Source organism: Sesamum indicum, linkage group LG6, assembly GCF_000512975.1.
Source record: "Sesamum indicum cultivar Zhongzhi No. 13 linkage group LG6, S_indicum_v1.0, whole genome shotgun sequence".
Lineage (NCBI taxonomy): Eukaryota > Viridiplantae > Streptophyta > Magnoliopsida > Lamiales > Pedaliaceae > Sesamum > Sesamum indicum.
The window spans coordinates 6,742,274-6,762,142 of NC_026150.1; the positions used below are offsets into that span (position 1 = coordinate 6,742,274).

The 19,869-nt window shown below is 35.7% G+C and overlaps 1 pseudogene; it reads right to left on the reverse strand.

Annotated features, from left to right (window-relative positions):
• LOC105163917 lies at window positions 8,097–10,681 on the reverse strand (annotated as a pseudogene).

Genomic DNA, 19,869 nt, shown 5'->3' on the forward strand with positions numbered 1-19,869 from the left:
GGAGTGAGAGGAGCCATTTTTGTTTCTTTCGTGGTACTCTTCTTTGTTGGATGGGAGTATTGATGGACTTGCCTTTTATAGTGCAATTGAGAGTTGAGAAAAACATGCAAGGCTCAATTGTTTAGAGTGTGTAGTGGGGTGGGGTGCGATGATTTTCGGACAGTAGTTTGGGTCAACCAAGGTACCAAACATTGAGGATTTGTTGCACCCACTAGTCCTTTAACGTTAAACAAATCGAGGGACTTAACCATATACTCATATTAAAGTTTGAAGGCAGATTACCTCCCTGCTCGTTGATTGCTGTCAGGAGCCTAACTAAATTTCTTCTCCCCCCCTTCTTTTTTCTAATTTCCATAGGGATTTTCTATGGTATTTCGATATTATACATATATAATTAAATTATATTGTGATCTAAAAATAACGATACATACCAATATTTAATATTTTGGATTTAGTATGATGATGCATATCATATGGTAATTGATGCGATACGATTATATAATGTCAAAGTGAGATAGAAAATTTTTCACCTTCTTAAGACAAGAAGGGACACGAATCTAATTTCTATTGGAGCGTGGAAAATGACCTATATTGCAGGTAGAACCAATAATCACGTATCCAATCTGTGATACACAAATTTCTTCATAAATAAATTTAAAATATTGTATTGATTTAAGCTAGCGCTCGAGTATATATAATTGATGAATGGCCTTCCAATTTAACTTACAGAAACTTAATTTAGTAGAAGATTGATTTTGAACAACTACCAACGTACCGTTTATTTTGAATGAGAATCATCGTTCCTCAGTTCCACATAAATGATGGTAGTTCTACCCTCGAACCAAATACACAATTCTTGCCAATGAATACTCATAATTAACGTAACTAATAAAGGGAAAAAAGTGTATTGAAGTTGTTGTATTAATTCTTACTAATAATTTTAGTGTCCATGTTTGCTTGTTTGTTTGTTACTACAGATTCCTGTGAGATGCCAAATTTGAGGTTTAGCGTAGCAGTACAAAACCATCAACCTTTGTACCAGAATCCCGGAGGTTGGTAATGAACAAGAAATTTGATCTAGCAATTCATGGGACAATTTCAATTAACATATATCGTGTGTGTGTGTCTATATATATATATGTATATATTAAATGTTTATGATGCATTTGCTCATATTTAGGTTATTTTTTGTGATTCTTAGATTGTTATGTCTAAAACAATTAACCATATTGTTTTATTTTGTCGGGATTCATAATTTGATCCTCAGAGAAAAATGTGATTACACTTGTCATAACTAATTTCTATAACTAAAAATAGAAGATTATGGTCAATACTAAAAAATGAAGGAAGCTCATTAACAATAATTAGTTGTCATTTCTAAAGGCGAGGATAAAACATTGACTACAGTTACAAGCATGGCAAATATATATTATGGATAATTACATTTACATCCTTGACCTGTGGTCCGTTTACACAAACCATTTCTATCTTTAAATAATTATACATATACCCACCGAAATGTCAATGTTACTTGCACAAATCATCTATTACTTTTTTGAAAAATTACACACGCACACCACCTAAAAATGTTGGCATCATTATACAAACTACTTCTATTTTTTTACTGTCAGGGATAGTTTCTGTAATTAGGCAAAAAATACGAGTGGTTCGTGTAAATAAGCCATAGGTCAAGGGGTGTGAGTTTAATTATCCCTATATATTCTTATAGGTGCTGAAATTGATTATTCGTATTAAGAATTTAAGTTTTTGTATTGGTTTATTTGTCATGATTTTTATGAAGTCGTAGTAATTTATAATATAAAAAATAATCTATTTTCTTGTAGTCTGGTGGTAATAAGTTGAGATTAATTTAAAGTCAACAAAATCTAGATTAACTAGCACTAGAGAAAGAAAAAGATAACATTAGCAACAAAAAAATATCAAGTGATCATTTTACTATTATTATGAATTATATATTTAGTGATAATTTTTTTATTTTGCCGAAATAATGAAATTTATGATTTTAATATTATTTTATAAAAGTTTTATTAATACAAATTAGTGACAAAGAATAAGTTGTCTCTAAAGATAATTAGTGATATATGTATAATCACAACATGATAATAAGTATATAATCAAAATTGTCACTATTTTTTGTTATCTATGTTGTCACTCTAGATGTGTGACTAATTATATTTAATCTAGTCATCATTACACGTCGCCCCTACTTCCATATTAACAAACAATTTTCTCACGTGTTTATATGTAAAAGGCATCTTCCATTGCCATTTTATTTATTTATTTTTTTCCATTGCCATTTTATTTAAAACCATTAATATCCTCCATTAGGTTGACCATTAAAACAAACAATCAAGTAATTATGGAGGAAAAATTAGGCCGGAATTTATTTATATAAAAGGCATCTTTCATTGCCATTTTATTTAACTTATAATTTTTTTATTTTATTTATTTTTATTTCAATTTTATAATTGAGGAAATTAATGTAAATAAAAACACATATTTAATCCAATTTCTATAAAAAAAAAATACTAATTCAAATCTTTATGAAAATACAAATTCAAACATTTCCTCCCAATCCAAATCATTATGGAAATAAAAAATGCATGCTAAATTCGGAGCAATGTAGAGATAATCATCTAGTAAAAAGAAAACTAACAGAATCTTATATATGTTCAATTACCAATCGTATTATTTGTGAAAAAATGAATAGAGAAAAATCGAATAAGCTACTCAAAATGCGTCAATGTACTTTTATACACTACAAAAAAAATACGATTTGACACGGACAGGATGATCATTCCAAAGCCCGTTTCGTATTGAAATGGGTATTGAAACTCATGGGGAACGAAATGTGGTCAATGACGTCATGATCCTTATATTTTTGTAGTATTGTTTTGGCACGGCCAAACCATTCCCAATGGTATTTCAAAATAATAGTTAAATTTCTATTCCTAAGACCAATTCAATCTTGTAATGGTAAACAATTAAAGTATGTTTCGAACACATTATCAAAATTAGGGACCATCTTGTGCTGGCTGTTTCTATATGTGTGATAATTTATGTCGAGAAAATGATTGCTAATAAATATATTTCAAAATGAGGTACATTTGGAACGATTTTATGTAGTTAGTTTAATATGCCAAAAATCATTCATAAGTATGAGTTTTACTAAAGACGGGATGCATTTCTACGATCTTGACTAAATGACTTTGTTGTATTATTAAGATTGTATTACTAATTCATTCCAAAAGGAAGTACAACGATCATAATTTAATGGATACAAAATCGTTCCTACATGTGGTCCTAAGACCGTTACAAACTACAAATCAACAGCTATTTTTTAAAGGCTATTTTTGTGTTCCAGTATCCGTTCCAAAGACCGTTACAAATTTTCCTATATATATTCCTCTCTTTCCATTCAATCCCACTATCTTCTTCCATTCTTCTTATATTCTCTCTATTTCCTCACTCTCTCTCAAATTTTCTTGATCTCTCACTATCCCACTAATATTTTTATACTCTCATTCGACAATCCCTCTCAAATTTTCATGGATATCTGAAGTTATTTTGATCAAGTAACATCTTTAACCCTTTATTTGTCAGTTGATTATATTGTTGTAGTTTTGTCAATTAAATTTAATCTTAATATATATATATATGTATATGTGTGTGTGTGTAGGACTCATCATATTAAAATAGTTGAGGAGATGGATATATGAGAAGCATCTACCGAGTAGGGAAAATTTTACTCTGGAGTTTAAGGATGATGTTACTGCATTTATAGAATAGGTCAAGTCTCAACATTCATATAAAACGATGAGAAAATTAAGTGTCCTTGTCCGAAGTGCAAAAAAATGAAGTTTTCAAAACCACAAACGAGGTAGATCTTGACTTGTATATCAAAGGTTTTATGCTGGAATATTATAATTGCACTTTATATGGCGAGGAAAAGGTGCAAGAGTGCTTTAAGGCTGTAATCGAGCTCCCTTTGCAGGAGGAGCAAACCCCCACTGCTCCAAAGAGGAGGATACTAGTATGCACTGGGTGATGCGGCACAGATGGATTGGGAGCAAAGGATGGTTTTCGATGCCGCCAGGTCGACTTTATGATATTCTAACTATAATCAGAATAGTGCCCTTGATGATGGTACGAGGTCCTGTCCTATTGATGCCAAGCCTAATTTATATTACGAGGGGGGCCTATGATTATGTGTTTGAGTTGGCAAATCAAATTCACGATGAAGTGTATGCTGCCTAGCAGCCATTATGGAATGGTTGCACCCAATCTCAATTAGCATCTGTTGCTGAGTTGATGAATATCAAGGTCGAGGATCATATTTCTGATCATATATATGATCAAATATCCCAGTGAGTTAATTATATATTACCCCACGACCACAATCTACCCCTCGATTACTACAGTACAAAGAAGTTGATAAGAGACTTGGATTTACCTGTTGAGAGATTGGTGCGTGTAAGAATAATTCCATGTTGTACTAAAAGAACGACACTGATTTAGACTACTGCAAGTTTTATGAAGAAGTTAGGTACAAGTAGATCAGGGAGTGAAATACTAACCGCAAGAAGACCTCGTATGCCATTCTTAAGTACATGCTGCTTATTCCTCACCTGCAGAGGTTGTATGCTTCAGAAGCGAATACTGAGCAAATGATGTGGCATGCGAACCATCACACGGAACAGGGATTTATGTATCATCTGTCTGATGTAGAGGCATAGAGGTTTTCTATTTCCCAATTTTGCAGTAGAGCTCGTAATGTTAGATTTGTGTACGGATGGGTTTGCACCCGCACAGACAGTACTCATACGTACTCATGTTGGTCCACTATAATTACACTGTATAATCTCCCACCGGGATATGCATGGATTTTGAATATATGTTCCCGATGATGGTGATCAGTGACCCTTACAATCAAACGTCTCATCGATGTTTACTTGGAGCTGTTGATCGAGGAGTTGTAGAATTTGTGCAATGTTGGTGTACTGACGCACGACAGTGCAAAGAAAGAGACATTCACGAGACACGCCTAGTCAATGTGGACCGTGAAAGATGTACCCGCTTGCGGGATGGCGTTTGGATGGAGTACCGCTGGTATTATGGTGTCTAATTTGTACGGAAGATATACTAGTAATTTTGCCTAAACAAAATAGTCATACAGTTTTATCAATCATTTATTCATTTAACTTCATTTTATTACAAGTAATTAATGACAACCCTGCTTCAAAAAACCAGCACCAAACCTCAACCACTAAATCAGCCCCCTTCAGACCACTCTGTTTTAAAAAAGCTACACACAAGCAACCACGATTTCCATCATACAAGCTTCCACACCCTAACAACAAACTACAGCTCCTACTTTCAGCGCTCCTTCACCCAATACAAACACAAACATCGTACCAACAACTTATCTACAGCCACCAGCACCAAAGGTGAATGTTAGAGCCCCATCAAGATGGAATGAGAGACAGGAGGTTTTCCCAAAGCAGCCTTTACATCCAGAGACCAAATCTCTTCTGTGAATATGCACTTTTTTGGAAAAGAATGGCAAGAAGTATATCACATTATGAAGGTTGAATGATGTATTATCTCAATCCAAGGACAAAAGTGAAAAGGGCAAGAATAAAAACCAGAGACTACAGCATTTGTTTAAGAAAATGTGATAGATTGGAAATATTTTTGTCTGTAAAGATACTTTAGAAATATGTAGCTCTTCTTCAACATATTTGCTTTGATTTCCATTGCTTGGAGTTTCCATCGCAAATCGGGTATGACACACATAGCTCTAGCACACATAGGAGGGTCATTCTAGGAAAAAAATCAACAACCTCCACTCTGTAATCGAACCAGAAATAAGTTAAGAATTCACTTTTTCAGAAATCTATATCTATAAAACTTCACATTCTTTCTTTATAATTTTGGCAGGAATAAAATCTTCTTCCTAGGTTATCATTGATCCAAGAGGTTCTCACTGGAGCCCTCATACCACAGAAATAGTCTGCTACAGTCAAGTTATTACCCGATAATATTGAAGACATTTTCAACTTTCTTTCTTCACCTTTAGCTTCATTTGCAGAGATGAGTAGAGACTGAGGGGTTTTCACTTATATTAGGATGAAAAAAGGGAGAAGAGGGCATTTTTTCCTGCCCCTTGCCACATTAGCAGCCACACAAGACGCCACGTGTTTAAATTGAGATCAGTTGGTAGCCGAAACTCTAAGCCCCAATTTGTCCGGGTAATTTTTGGATATTTTTTGCCTGAAGGACCAAAAATGTCACTAAATTAAAATTTATAAGACTAAAATTGTCACTCCAGTAGTTATAGGACTAATTTTGCCACCCCTATACTTATAGGACTAATTTTGCAATTTTGCCAAAATAAAACTAATTATTTAGAAGTTATTCATATTAATTTTTTTCCAAAAGTACTTAAAAATTAATAAGATTGATAAGTTTTACTTAATATTTAATGATATCTATTTTTTATTTCATTTTTTTAAATTTTTTTAAAGTTTAAATTTATATTTTATCTATTATTTTAACAAATTAATCCCGAAGAAATATTATTTGCTTATTTATTTTTTGTAATGCATATAATTATCATTGTGTAAGTAGGTTAGAAGTATTAGAGCAATTAAATAGTCTTTTTTTTTTAAAAAAAACAAAAAAGGAACTTACTTCTTATATAACTAATTCTAATTCATTATTAAAAAATTACCAGAATAAAGGTACGAGTGTTCACAATGTTGAACAAACACTTAGGATTCATACTTTTATATATGGTATAAATAAATTCTATTAATTAACATAAATAATTTACTTACGAAGATATATTTGCGTATATTGATCTTGTAAATATATTTGTATTAATAAGTTATAAAAACTATAATTTGAAACATTATTTTTTGAAAAAAAAAATTGAGTTAAAATTTAATATCACTCATATTTTTTGGGAAAAGTTTTCTATAAAACATACGTTAGGGAGTGAATATGAAAAGAATAGGGGTAAGAAGCACATTTTTGTTCTTTCAATGGCAAATTATTCTATGAGGGGTTTTTTTGTTACTTCTCCTACTTTAGAACTTAAATGCGACCACATGCATATTTCAAAGGTCCAGAATGTATCTAACCCTTTCAATTATGAGAAACTAACTTAATTATATTAAGAACCAAATTGGAAAACAGCTGAAAATTCAATTAATATATTCAACTTGCATTTAAATTTGTAAATAATTTGATGGTTTAGATTTTGTAATTCAAAACTGGAATTTAAGTTTTTTCTAGTAAAAGTTTAATATCTAGAAATGCAACGAATGCCTAAAATGATGAGTATATATTTATAAAATAAAATGACTGCGCTGGATTTAATTATTTCTAAAATATAGTAGCAATCTAACGAAATAATAACAGTATCATAATCAAGTCTTAAGAACCATGATGTCCAAATGAAGTCAATAATAGTTAAATAAAGATAAAATATGTTAATTAACATCCACCAGAAGTTTTACAGTGTATTTAATATTTTACACTTTAATACCTAGAGATAAAATAGATCTAATATATGTATATATATACACATTGTTTTTCTTATGAATAATTAATAATTGTCTTTTGTTATTACTCTCACTTTTTGCAATGAAAAAAAAAAAAAATTAGCAAATTACCATGTGTTATGTGAAATGAGCAGATACCTCCTGTAAAAAAAAAAATTTCAAAAAATAACGTAAATTATCTCCTTTCAATAGTTTAGATAGAGGGTAATTTGCTTTTTTTTTTTTAAAAGTACATGGGTAATTTACTATTTTATTTTTCATAGGGGGTTTTTGTTCATTTCTCATTTTACAGGGTGTAAATTGCATTTTTTTCGTTTTCCAAATTTACGAACTTTTACATAAAATTTTTCAATTTTACCCTTTATTAGCAGAATATATATATAGATATATATTTTTAGAAGATGATGGATTGTAACGTTGCATCTCAAAGATAATGGACTGATTAAAGTGATACAAAAAGTAAATATGGGGACTAAGAAAAATAATTGGCAAAACATTACACTATTAAGTAAAAATGGCACTTCATATTTAATAGTTTTAGTTGAACACAGAAAAGGAAGTACAAGCAATTAACACTTGGTTGTTAAATGAGTAGATTAGCTACTCATCAAACTGATCAACTTCTGGAACTCAGACCATATTTCTAAAATTAACTGATAAGGAAACAAGGAGACCAAATTATAATTAAAACGACAGACAAACAAGACCATGCAACAGAAAGAACACTGAACATCAATTAATTTCGTGAGCTGCAAGATAGAATGAAAAGTTGTGGGCCGGCATTTCTCAGCATTGTGGCAGATCAGCTGGAGGCGGTTCAATGGATTGTGATTTCCCTTTTCCATTTTCAACCAAGAAAGACATGGCCAAGCCCCAGGTGAAATGTGTATCTATGTGACAATGGAAGAGCCAAACACCTGCATCAAAAACAAGCCAAGAAAATACCAAATACATTAATGAATTGGTTTTAAGTTAATGCTCTTACGTCAATACTAGAACGACGGGTTTGTTGGTAAAGACGACCATCATTTTACCTGGATTGTTGGCTACGAAGCGAATGACTGTCCATCCACCAACAGGGACACCTATCGTATTTTGAACTGGCGGATCAATCAGATTGAACTTGGCAGTATCTGTTTGCGGGTTGAAGTTTCCGAATCCTTGTCCCACTACGAAGAAATGGTAGCCATGGAGATGGATCGGATGGTTTTCCGCAGCAACTATGGTTGTGTCTTGCAACACAACCTGTACTACTGAACCGAACTTCAGCTTGTACAGTTTAGTCCCAAACGTCAGGCTGCCACAGTCCCTGGCTCACGTTTCCAGTGTAGTCGAACTCCAGAGGTGGAGAAGGAGGAAAATCAGTGGTAAAAACTCCGGGTATGTTTTGGTAACTGGCTTGTTGTAAGGAAGTCTCGGTGGGGAGCACAAAGGACACATTGTTCAAACTTGCAGCAAAACGCGAATTATTAGGGCCCTGGCATGTTGGCCCCGGAGTGCAATTCATAAGGCCTAATCCTATGGTGAAAAACAGGTTTTCATCAACATTAGTGGGAAATTGGGCAAAGGATTGTATGCTCTTCAACTGGCTTGTGAATTGAGTGACGGTGGCCGTGTCATTGAAGGGCGGGAATTGAGGCAAAACAGGCGAGGATGAACAGCTTGTGGCAGTTTTGTACTCAAGAATGGCTGTGGTTGTGGTGTTGTCGAAGGGGATGTTCTGGCCTGAGGCATAGGCACGTGCAGCCATGTAATAGCGTGCTGGTGGCTGATCAGCCGTGAGGAGGACGTTGGTTGTCTGGCCCGGTCCAACCATGATGACTCTGGTTGTAAAGGGCTTGTTATAGGCAGCATCAGCTCCAACCACTGTCAGTGTATGGTTGGCTACAGTGAAAAATAACTCTTGATTGAGTGCAGCATTGATGACTCTAAGAAGCACTTTGTCTCCTGACATAACGGCTATTTTCACAGTACCTACATTGAAGTATTTCAGTAATCCTTATTAGTAACAGATTGAGAATTTCTCTAGCTTTTTCAACTTTGTAGAATATTATAAGTTTAATCAGCCCATTTTCAGTTCTCGAATTCTTGCTTCACATTTCACCTTGGCTGGAGCAATTGTAGAGGTCTCCAGGCTGACCGTTAATCGTGTAGGCATCTGAAATATTTGGGGCAGTTCCAGTCAACATTGCCTGTCTTAGTTCATCGACGATGTTCACGTTCCACCATTCTCCTGTTTCATCATTTCACAGTGAATGAGCCATCACGAAAACATGCAAGTGGAAGGAACAACTACTAATATAGATTTACCAAGAACCACAGGGACATCAATCTTGGGTTTCGGAAAGGGATATAAGGAGCCAGGTTTGGGAAGGATAATGAGAGCTCCATAGACGGTTGCCCTAAGCCATTTGCTGTGAGCATGCCACCACAACGTACCCTCCTGGTTCTCTATCGTGAAACGGTAGGTGTAAGTTCCTCCTGGCATGATGGGGCATTGCGTTACGTATTCAGGCCCGTCAGCCCATGGCGTTCTCATCTGCCGAATTCCATGCCTGATGGAAAATCAAAATCGATGTTTTAATACATGAAAAGTGCATGGAATTTTGTTTGTATCAATAAAGATTCTTTCATACTACAGTATATGAATTTAATCGTTCAATGATTCTGATGCACTTATAAGTTACCAGTGGAGAGTGACGTTGTAAGCAGCCCTGTTGGTGACTTTGATGACTAGTTTATCTCCGTTGCATGCTGTAATGGTTGGCCCTGGAAACTGTCCGTTTACAGTGGTTATGTTTTGAGTTCTGCACAGCCTAGTCACCATCGTATGTCCAACCTGTGGCAATTGATACTCATTTTTAAATCGGACCAACATGATAATTAAAAGAAGAAACAACTAACAAAAACTAAAATGAAGAAGAAGATTGTCCGAATTCGTACAGTAAAGTCATGGTAGTGAGTTTTTGCATCTGCTAAAAATAGCATAAAAGATAGTATTATGCCCAAAAGAACACAGAGAAACCTTGGCCTCATGCACCAAAATTTAGTCTCCATTTCTGCTTTTCTGGCTTGGTTTGGTGATGGCTGAGTTAAACTTCATGGTTGGGGCATCTATTTATACGTACTAAACTGAAAAGGGGTTAAATTAAAAATAAATTCTAAAAATTGTTTTCTTTGTTTAGACTTTGGGCGAAGAAGACCAGCTCTACACGTAACATGTCTATGTGAAACGGAATAGAAAATAGAATAATAAAAACTCCAATCTTTAAATAAAATTGATGATGTAATTTTTGTACACAGATGTGTACTGTGTAATAGAATAGGAATTGCAAAAGAAAATCTAACCCGCTTCGCTGTACTATGTATCCCAAGAATCTTAAATGGGGCTAGACCTATCAATGGATGGCTATCGCCTTATTTAGACTAGCACCCAACAAATACCCATGACAATCTTTTCATTCCCTATTCATACCCTATCCTATAAAGTACCTACAGAGTCTTACCCAAATTATATTTAAAAGAACTGGGTAGAGTTTGAGTCTTACCTATTTGAGACCCATTTTTTTTTTCTTTTACAATATGTTTAAAAAAATAAAAATTCTCAAATTTTAAATTTACATTCAAGTCAAACTGTTACTAAATTAACTTATTAGTGGATTTTCATGATCTATCCATTGATAATGTAAAACTAATTACTTAAATTTCACTAGGTGCAAATTGATCATAGTTGAAATCTAAATAACGAATTTGACTTTATCAATAACGGACCGATATTAATAAAATTTTAAAAATAAGAATCTTAAACTTATCCAAATACTGGACTGGTAATATTAATTGATTGTGAAATCAAGACAAGTTCAAAATAAGAATAAAAACATAAGTAAAAGTTGGTAAAAATAAATAAAATTAAGATAATATATCTAATTACTTTCATTTAGATCTCTTACGTATCATTCAAATTTGCATTTGCATTCAACTTTGATTTGATGGATTTTTTAATAATTTTAGTTCAGATAAAAATTTTTTGTTCAATATATTACTCATATTTAACTCAATTAATTTTCGTCCGTATTTTTTATTTCCTAATATATCCAGTTAAGTTTTGCATAATTCAATCATAAAATTAATTTTAAGTAATTACGTGATCAATATGAAAAGTTCTAATATATGTGGTCAAAATTTCAATACGTTATTAATATAAATAAAATATATAATGCAATGAGTATATACTGTTTAAAATTTAAAAATATTAAATAAATACAGTCGATTGATTTATTAAAACTTTACGAATTCAATAATTTTAAAATAATGAATAAATGAATATCTTTGGGCATTAGACTATATCAATACCCATTAGATATTAATTTTAGGGTATTAAACCATTACCCATATACCAATAGATATTTTAGAATTTAAGGTGCACAGTGGACCGGGCAGACTCATGATGAATACGGAGTACTCCAGGATCAGTCGATTACTGTCCATGACTGGTCCTGAGGTGGTATTGGACTTTTAAATAGGTCACAATTGAGTCAATTTATAAATCCAAGCCAATCTCAAGAATCAGCTAGGTTGACGTTCGAATGTGGGTATTTTATTGTTATTTTTTATGAAATTGAGGTTTTTTTTAACAATTATTTTAATTTATGGTTTTAATATGAAATAATATAAATAATATATTAAATCACAAAAAAAAGTTATAACTAGAAAAAAATAATATTTAAAACTATATAATGAACTTAATAATAATTTGCTGAACAAGTTTACAATAATAAACATAGGTGATAATAAATTTAAAAAGGACTTATAATAAACTTTAAAAAAAAAAATAAAAGGTATTAATAAACTATAGTACTGAAAATTTAGAAGTAGAACAATAAAGATAATGATTTTTACAGTTTCAAAAGTATAAAAAAAATATCCTAGAATAGTTAGTTTTCAAGAATAAAATAAAACTTATATACCATGCATTATTTTTATAAAGAAAAATGGCCTAGCAGGATAGGCCTAGGACCAGGTGGTCCTAGGGCACTGGTCTGGGCTGATCCCAGATTTTAATATCTGGATGGGCACAAGACCGAATCGATCCCTACTGGGTCTGGGCTAACCCCGCCTATTTTTTATTGATTCAATGCGGTCCTGGGTCGGCCTGGCCCATCTCAACCCACTGTATATCTTGATTTAAGGTATTAGATCCTATCTATACCCATTCATTTAATTTCATAAGTTTATAGTAGGTGGGATCTTTTACCCATTAGGCGGGCTAGGGGTAGGAGTGTGAAAGTTATTTTTTGTATATGGATAGGATAATACCCTACCTATTGACAAGTCTAAATTGGGGGCTTAAATGGTGTACACAACACGAAAAGTCTATGCAACACTATATCCGTAAAATTCTTGTCCGAGTTAAATACAACCATATTTATTCAATTAAATAACATTGCATTCATGTGGTTGATTGCTCTACTTAAACTCTACACCAGTACACAGAGTACTTATATTTGATTAGTCGTGTTCAAACTCGGTTCAGTGCAAGAATTTTCTTATTTTATGTTTTAGGTAAACTTTGTACACTTATCTGTTTCACACAAATATGTATTGAACCAATGATAAATATTGCACAGCTTCTTGAATCTCCTAATTAAGTCCAACATGCAAGAAGGTTGAGTGTTTGAAGCAGGCACAAATAAATGCAAAACATCCGTGGAAAATTTGAGTTTGTGACTTATGGGAATAGTTCAACTCTCCAATCAATTTCCACATGTAGTAAGTTGGATTTTATGAGCTTTGAATACTCAAGACACTCACATTATCTTAGTAGCATCTACCCTTCAATGGCACCTATTTACCTAGCAATCAAACCAATGGTATATTTGGTAGGAATCCCTCATTCTTCGCCCAATTACTTAAGGGTACATATTTGGAGTTTTAAGTATTTTTTTGTCTAAGACAATTTAATTATTTAGACGACAATGTACCATCAAAAGAGTACTTCATGTATGCCTTGTGACATCTACTCTCTACCTTGCATGATGCTTACGTCTAGCTAGGAATCAAGGTGTTTTTGGTAGAACATCGTCATTCTTGGGCGTTAAATACTCTGGGATTCGGAGTTCTTCTTTTCCGTTCATATCAAGTTTCGTTACTTATATAGCAAAGGTACCATTGATCATGAGGAGGAATCTGTAGTATGTAAAAGAGGGCTTCGTATACGTAAACACAATTTTCGTAATTTCTACTCTACTCTGCATGCTACTTAAAAAAACAATTGATTGAGACGAAAATTTCTGATGGTTCGTATTGGTCGCAAAACCGTCAGAAGTTGGGACGGTTTTGTAATGCATTTTATTGCTTTCCGATGGAATCCTGCGATAGACGAGACGAAACAATTGCACAATCCATCGGCAAATACAACCTGTCGTCACAAATTCCATTGGAAATTAAGAAGTGAAAGAACTTTCATCGCTGATCGTTGCAAATTTACTTGGAAATATATATTTTTTGAGTTTTATGACCATTTTCCCGACGACACATAAACTGCCGGAGAGTTCCGATGGATTAGTTTGTCATAATTTAATTTTTTTTGCGACGGTAAGACTCCAAAAGGAATTTTCGCCGACTTGTCATCTCAACTTTCGTCCCTACATGTTATATTTGGGATGCTTTTTCCAACGGACTGTCAAGGTCGGAAATTCCAGCTGCTATGTTGTCACGTGATATGTGTTTAAGAGGGGATGCTATGGAAATACCAAAAAGTGTTTCATTAAGGGCATTTTCGCCATTTAAGCAAGGATCCGCGCCTTTTCTATCGGTTGGGTCGAACGTGACCCGACTCGAATCCATTTGCCTTCGAAGACCCGGACAATCATAGCCGTCTGATCATAGACGCAGGTTAATAGGATGAGACCACGTGGCAGGTCAACGTCATCCTGCTGAGCCCTATATATAGACCCGAAACGCCGTCATTAAAGGTACCTGGTACGCAGTTATTGTGATCGAACTTTGAGATAGAACACTTTTCTCTCGATCAACCTGACTTGAGCGTCGGAGGGTCATTGTCGAGGACGTGCCCGACGAGCTCACTTTACTTGTTTCATTCTCAGGGAACCCAAAATCTGGTCTCGGAAGAATCAGCAGTCTTTGTGGAGATCGAATCTTGAGATAGCATAATTCGACCCGGATCAATTGGCGTCGTCTGTGGGAACGTCTGAGAATTACATCATGGAAGGTTCATCGAGAAGGAACGCCGGGGAAGAAGATACACCAAGAAAAGGAGGAACGACAATCCAGATAACGAAAGAGGAGCTCCAAAGAGTGATAGAAGAAGCGAGTCGGAATGCCATTGTGGCATACGAGAGAAGAACTGCGACCCCAGTGGCCAAAGAAACTGCAAGAAGGCAATTGTTCGAGAACACCGAACCCTAAAGAGAGTCGCGGGTGCATGGCGAGCCAGAGCGCAGGACTAAAAAACCGGTCTCATCAGACGCAGGATCTAGTAGTCATGCCTGATCAAATAGAAGAGAACCCGTGATTTCGCGAGCAGAAGTGGAGAGCGTGGGGAAACAAATAGAAAGCCTGAACAAGCAAATCGACGAACTGAAAAAGACCATCAACAAACACGCAACCTGGAAAAGGCGCGATCAGGTGTCTGAAAAAGACCATCAACAAACACGCGACCTGAAAAAGGTGCGATCCGATGTCTGAAAAAGACCATCAACACATGCGATCTGAAAAAGAGGCATCAAACATGCGACCTGAAAAAGGCGCAACCCGGTGTCTGAAAAAGACCATCAACAAACACGCGACCTGGAAAAGACGCGATCAGGTGTCAGGTGTCTGAAAAAGACCATCAACAAACACGTGACCTGAAAAAGGTGCGATCCGGTGTCTGAAAAATACCATCAACACATGTGATCTGAAAAAGATGCATTCGTCATGCCATCTGAAAAAGAGGCATCAAACATGCGACCTGAAGAAGGCGCGATCCGGTGTCTGAAAAAGACCATCAACACATGCGATCTGAAAAAGATGCATTCGTCATGCCATCTGAAAAAGAGGCATCAAACATGCGAGCTGAAGAAGCGCGACCTCGGTGTCTGAAAAAGACCATCAACAAACACGCGACCTGGAAAAGACGCGATCAGGTGTCAGGTCTGAAAAAGACCATCAACAAACACGCGACCTGGAAAAGGCGCGATCAGGTGTCTGAAAAAGAGGCATCAAACATGCGACCTGAAGAAGGCGCGATCTGGTGTCTGAAAAAGGCCATCAACACATGCGATCTGAAAAAGATGCATTCGTCATGCCATTTGAAAAAGAGGCATCAAACATGCAACCTGAAGAAGGCGCGTCCTCGGTGTCTGAAAAAGACCATCAACACATACAACCTGAAAAAGGTGTGATCCGGTGTCGAAAAAAGACCATCAACAAACGCGACTTGAAAAAGACAATCAACACATGCCATCTGAAAAAGATGCACTCGTCTTGCCATTAGAAAAAGAAGCATCAAATACGCGACCTGGAAAAGGTGCGACCCGGTGTTGGACAAAAACCGCGATTTACACGAAAGAGAGTAAGCCTATCCACTGATCGATCTTCGTCCATCTTCTCGATCTCGCCTACTAGAGCCGCGAACTCGTCTTCATGTTTGAATGAGGGGGCTATATATAGGCTCAACCCTCTAGGGAAGCGCACTGCAGATGGACCCACGATATGGCGACACTTGTACACACAGCTGGCGGATGAACATACGCGACCGATAAAACTTCTCCAAAAGTGATACCCTCACTTTTCGATAAGTGTTGGAGTAATGATATGTGTTTAAGAGGGGATGCTATGGAAATACCAAAAAAAGTGCTTCATTAAGGGCATTTTCGCCATTTAAGCAAGGATCCGCGCCTTTTCTATCGGTCAGGTCGAACGTGACCCGACTCGAATCCATCTGCCTTCGAAGACCCGGACAATCATAGCCGTCTGATCATAGACGTGGTTAGTAGGATGAGACCACGTGGCAGGTCAACGTCATCCTGCTGAGCCCTATATATAGACCCGAAACGCCGTCATTAAAGGTACTTGGTACGCATTTATTGTGATCGAACTTTGAGATAGAACACTTTTCTCTCGATCAACCTGACTTGAGCGTCGGAGGGTCATTGTCGAGGACATGCACGACGAGCTCACTTTACTTGTTTCATTCTCAGGGAATCCAAAATGTGGTCTCGGAAGAATCAGCAGTCTTTGTGGAGATCGAATCTCGAGATAGCATAATTCGACCCGGATCATCACGACTAAATTTTTCCATTGCAAAATTCATTGGAAATGGTCTAACGGCTATATTTTTCTAATACCGTCCCAAAAGCCGTTGGAAAAAATTTTAACGGCTATATTATAATGGCCATATTTCGTCCCAAATTCGTCGGAAATTCCGTTACGAAAAACAGTATAAATATGAAAAAACTCTCTTGCACCCTCCTTTCAGATTAAGCTCTAAAAATCTGAATATATATACATATCAACCTTCAAGTCTTTTATATTAATTACATCATATACATATACATATACCAAATTCCAGCGTTCTACAATTTGTGGTCGGTCATTTTGTTCTGAAGAGTTTAGTTGAAGTAAGTACATCGCTATCACAAGGTAATAATTGATAATATGATCATTTAATTTAAATCTCTCATGTTGTTCTTGCTTTTATTAATGAGTTATATAATTAATAATGTACTAATTAATTTAAAATGGTTTACATATAATTGTCGAAGTTCTTGTAATTAAATGGCCAATTATATGTTTTTGTATAATTAGGTAATAATGTTGAGACAATTGAGGAGTTGGATGCATGAGAAGAACCAAAGGGGGAATATCGCAGTTTGGCAGGAGTTGGAGGATACTGCTCGGAATTTTATAAATTGGGCAAAGAATCAGCATGCGCACATGAACCACAATAAAATTAGGTGTCCTAAGAATCGCAGGTTCAAAACGACGGATGAGATTATGTACGACATATGTATGAAGGGTTTTATAGATAGATACTACAATTGGACTCCTATTGCGAGGCACAAGTGTTGGAGAACTATGATGATCAGCCCGCACCAATTTGCTTGGAGACGCCTGTTGCACCTGACATGAGGACGCAATGGGGTGATTATGAGCAAATGAATTGGGACCAAAGGATGGTTTATGATACAACTGGGCCACCATTTTTCTCGATGCATCTCGAGCCTGAAGCCTAGGGTGCCAGCAGCTCCTTTCCTATAGGCTCTAGTTCGTATGAATATGATGTATCTGATTTATCAAAGCGATTTTTTGATGTAGTACACGCGGCCAATCAGCCTTGTATAGCGGGTGCGATCAATCCCAGTTGGTAGCAGTGGCGAGGCTGGTGAGCATCAAGGCTGAACACATGTCTGAAAGATGTTGTGATTAGGTGTCTCAGTTGATTAGTGATCTATTACCCGTCCCTCTAATTACTATAACACTAAGAAGATGATAAGGGATTTGGGTTTACCGATTGAGAAGATTCATGTGTGTAAGAACGGTTACATGTTGTATTAGAAGGACGACATTGATATGGAGTACTGCAAGTTCTGCGGTGACCCTAAGTACAAGCCCATTAGAGACCGAAATCCCCATCATAAGAAGGCCCCATATAATGTTCTTAGATACTTTCAGCTTACCCCATGTCTACAAAGATTGTATGCTTCACCAGTTCCAGCTGAGCATAACATGGCATGCCAACCAGGTTACGGAGGCCTGCCATATTACGCATAAGTTCATCACCCTTGTCGGCCCGATAAGTTCTACAATCTTCTATTTTTTTTCCTAATAAATAAATAATAATAAGTTTTGTACTTGGATACTGATAACAATATTCCCAACAATAGGTATGATCGAAGTTCCCATTCTTGCATCGGCTCAGTGATTTCAGCCCACTTCAAGCAGTCATGTAAAAGCTACAAACCGATCCCCTAATCCTAAAAGAATTTTTGGTTCAGGTAGTTGAAGGTACGTATATGTTACATATTTTTATACTAAAATTTGATATTAGATTTATTTTTGTTGGAGTGATAACCCAATTGTTTCTTGTCTTGCAGCGTGTATATTGGTCAGATTGCCCAAACACTCCAATCCAAAATATTTTCGATAGCTACGGAACCTCCTAACTCAGTAAAACATTCTCAAAAGCCAGGGTAGCAAGTACACAATCCAATTGATTGTGAGCTCTAGGCATACCGGAGACTGACGAGTTCAAGGCAAAGTCGGCCAAGAATAAGGCTAATCAGGTGGTCAACCCTACAACAGCCAGCACCGTCTACCGTGGTGTGTCTTCCTCAATTGGAATGCATAAAGGAAACTCATAAGTAAATTTTAAACTTTACATTTTTAATTAGTTTTATTAATTTTGTAAATTAAAAAATTTCTTACTTATTCAGATATTTATGCAGGGGGCCCAACTCGTCTGCCTAACCGAATGGAGGTATTTGCTGACTGCTACAAAAAAAGGCAAATGACACCTGAAGCGGGAAGCTGCCGAAGAGGTCATGGTATGTTTTTGAACATTTCTTTTATAGATCAAATTTTAGTTATTTAATAATAAATTTTGATTAATTATTTACTTATATATCTTATTATTTATGGACTAATAAATTTTATTTAATTATTTTTAAAAAACTGATAAGAAGATGCTCGATGAGCGTGTCTCTCAGCTCGCGTTGGGGGAGGTGGCCTCGTCAGATGGTATTGCTTCAGTTGTTCAAGAAGACCAGTTGTGGACTAAGGCCACCGAGAAAGCGGGGCCGAGTCTTCGACATAGGGTCTGATGCTTTAATGTTAGATTCCGCCCAATCATGGATCACAGAAGCCCGACCATCTTCGTCCACTGCTGCTTCTTTGCCGACTGATACCAAGCTTGATAAAATAATGCTGGTGTTGAGTACATTGTGCACCAACATGGGGATGCCACAAATATTCCCCGAGGTGCGGTCAACCATTGATGCCCCAGTCGAGGAAGCAGTGCAGTCGGCAGCCGAGGATGCTGCTGACCCTAAGCTTTCAGACGAGCCAGAAGCATTAAATTAAGATTTGTTTTAAGTTTTAATTAGGCACTGTGTAAAACGGCACTATTTACTTTTTTTTAATTAAGTATACTTTTATTGGACAAAATATGGTTCCCAAGAATTTATTTTTCATAAAATATTAAAAAAATTACAAAAAAAAATAAAATCATAGTAAATATTTGGGATAGATTTTGGGATGGCAACTGTCGAAAATATTT